Raw genomic sequence first — 2,899 nt, 5'->3', positions numbered from 1 at the left:
CGCCCGGACACGGCCGGCCCCGCAGCACGCATCGCCGAGCGGCTCCGTGCGCTGCCCACCCAGATGGCAAAATAAATAAATAATAACAATTAAAAACCCCCAAATCCTCCGAACGGGTTTTCGCATCTTCCGCCGCACCTTTCGTCAGCGGTTGTTGATGCGGTGCCCTGCTCCTTTGTAGGTAAGCTCACCTCAACGACCAGAAACACCAGGGTTCGCCTGTCAGGCCGAGCATTGTCTTAGGGTAACTGGGGTTTTCCTATGGAAAAATAAAAGCAGGGATGTGGCTGTTGTCTTTTTTTTTTTTCCTTTTTTCCTCTGTCTTTTTTTTTTTTTTCCTTTTTTCCTCCCCTCTCCCAGCCCCGCCAAAATCACAGCAATTGTGTCAACAGCCACAACAGTAACAAAGATTTGACGTGTTTGTTCTTTCACCTTCAAGACAGCAAATGGAAAGGGGAGACTTCCAAAAATATATTACAATGAGGAAAAAGACAGAAGGAAAGAAAGACAGAAGGAAAGAAAGAGCAAGCCCAAATATTTTTGAATAGTTGAGCAGACAGAAAATAAATAGCAGGCCTCTAATAGTGAGTATAAGTGACCTATATATTTTAAATAAGTAATTTTGACTCTAGCCAACCTTCAGATATGCGTGGCAAGCAGGCAGGTTTTCCTTTGTTGCTGAAAGCCATGAGAAGGGTCTTCTGTATTGCCAGGCAGAAATCCACTGGGATGGACTGTCCTGTTTAGAAACATGGCAAACTAAGAAAAATCAGCCTGAAAAAGACTAAATGGCATAAGACCTTTTCCCCAAATTTACCCTTTCATTCTGGTTTGTTTTTTTTTTACAGCTGTCATTATAACTTTTGAAAGAAGTGAGCTCTGAGAACCACCACAGGAAAATTCCTGTTTCAGACAAAAAGGCCCACAGACGAGTTGTCCTCCTGACCAAATCAGAGCAACACTTCCAGGGAAACTTTTCCTGGGATGGAGTCTGCACAAGTATTTTTAGCTGGCTTCCTGTGACCCAGCTGTAAAACCAGCGATCCAGCATCCCACCCGTGTCCCTGCACTCTGGTGGGAACAGGGAAACTGATCCACTCAGCACCAGGAAAAACCTTCTGCTCTGGTGTGGGTCAGCCTCCTCGCCCAGGCCACTTCACAAATTCTCCTGCTGGGGCTGCACAGGGAGAGAGGTGAGCAGCTGAGGGCAGAAAGAGACCAGGAGAGCTCCCCTGGTCCCAGGAACACTAAGGGGGAGGTGACAGGGAGCAGGTTTGACCCTGAACCTGCTGCATCCCTTCTCCACACTCACAGCACCAGGGCTTCTCCTGTTCTGTCTTTACACATCTGGAGCCCCTGGCACTACAAAAAGAGCTCCTAGGACAGAGAAATAGGGAATAAACTGGGTAGGGGATTGGAATTAGGAAGCTCACAGACCTTGTGGGATTCTCCTCTAGCACAGAGACTGCCCTGGCACTGAGGTGAGCACTTCCCTGCCTCACTAGTCCTTACACACAGCAAGCCCTGTGGCCTAAAAGTTCCTGGTATTTGGGTTTTGCTTGTGTGAATCCAGACTGAGACCTGCTTCTAAGCTCACACCTTTTTCACAATAATACCTGCTCAGCAGCAGCAGCAAGATGTAACACAGTCATCAGGAGCGTTTTTGTTCATACACGACTTAACAAACTCTGAAACATTTTCTGCTAAGGGCACCCAGCAGAACTTTTCCCTTTTACAAACTGCTTGTTTTCAGCATGCTTTCCAAAGAGGTACTCACCTGAGAAGCATGCTGGCCCCAGAGTTGCTATAGGAAGGAAAAAATGTTTTACTTACGCTAAGTAAAGGGAAGGAGTAGAGTTTTTCTGGGTGAAGAGGTTTTCTGAAGGAAGCAGTAGAACCCTGCTGCCTTTCTTCACTAATTCACAAGAGCAGCATCAAAATGCAAGCACACAAAAATAAAGTATCTATATTGTGGCTGGAACATGTATTTGTTAACAAACACATGACAAGAGGATTTCAGAGGTAAATTCAGAAACCTAAAAAGTAAATGTGGTGTTTGAGTGTCACAGGAGTGATTTTTCTAGCTGGGTGAAATTCAAAACAGTGAACAAACAGCTTTTCTTTACCTTAATGCTGCCTATTAATGATAGTGAAAGGCATGTTATACATGGAACTTTAGTTCTGTTCAGAGCTGGCACTGGATGTTGTTTTTTTTCATGCGTACAAATCCAAAGCGATTATCATCAAATGCACAGATTGAGGAGATGCATGTTCAAAATTATAAAACACTATAGAATCCAGAAAAGCACACCCATTCTTCACAACCTATTATGTCATCTTTAATACATTTCACAGGTATCACTGCCTCCAGTCTCTGCCAAGCACAGTTCAGAGCTAACAGCTTATGAGACACACACAGGGTACTTCAGACACCCTCAACCACAGACACCTACCTATTTTTGCTCTTTACTTCAGGAAAAAAATTTCCCAAGTATCTGTGAAACACTACAAGAAAGTATAACTTCAAGCCCAGCTCTAAGCACTCATTCCTTAAATAATCAGATTTTTTGAGAGATCTTTTGCAAAGAGAGAAATTCAAACCAAACCAAACCAAAAAAAAAAAAAAAAACCTTTTCAAACACATGCAAACCACAGAAAAAAATGAAGAAAAAAAATTCAGATTTTGAAAAGGCTCCTACCAAAAGGGCAGAAGGGGTTTTGAGGCAGAACCACAGCAGTGTCATGAATTCTTGTGCTGGCACAAAGCAGCGCAGGACCAAGGCTGGCACAGCGTGTGCTGCACCTCCTGAAAGAGCCAGGCCAGGGTTTCACACTATTTTTCCTTTAGGCACAGTACCAGAGGGGTTTGGGTTGTTCGTTTCAATTTCCTGGACTTTTT

The 2,899-nt window shown here is 44.1% G+C and overlaps 1 protein-coding gene across 1 annotated transcript in view; it reads right to left on the bottom strand.

Moving 5' to 3' along the window:
- The window catches only part of MPPED2 (metallophosphoesterase domain containing 2), a 121,375-nt gene extending 121,135 nt beyond the window's left edge, over positions 1-240 (bottom strand). Inside the window, exon 1 of the mRNA XM_031061875.1 lies at positions 192-240. The gene's annotated coding sequence lies outside the window, so the exon portion shown is untranslated. The remainder of the gene's footprint in view (positions 1-191) is intronic.
- Between the last annotated feature and the right edge of the window lie 2,659 nt (positions 241-2,899).

This window comes from Geospiza fortis, unplaced genomic scaffold (genome assembly GCF_000277835.1).
Source record: "Geospiza fortis unplaced genomic scaffold, GeoFor_1.0 scaffold113, whole genome shotgun sequence".
NCBI classification, from domain to species: domain Eukaryota; kingdom Metazoa; phylum Chordata; class Aves; order Passeriformes; family Thraupidae; genus Geospiza; species Geospiza fortis.
This window is presented reverse-complemented; position numbering and strand designations above follow the sequence as displayed.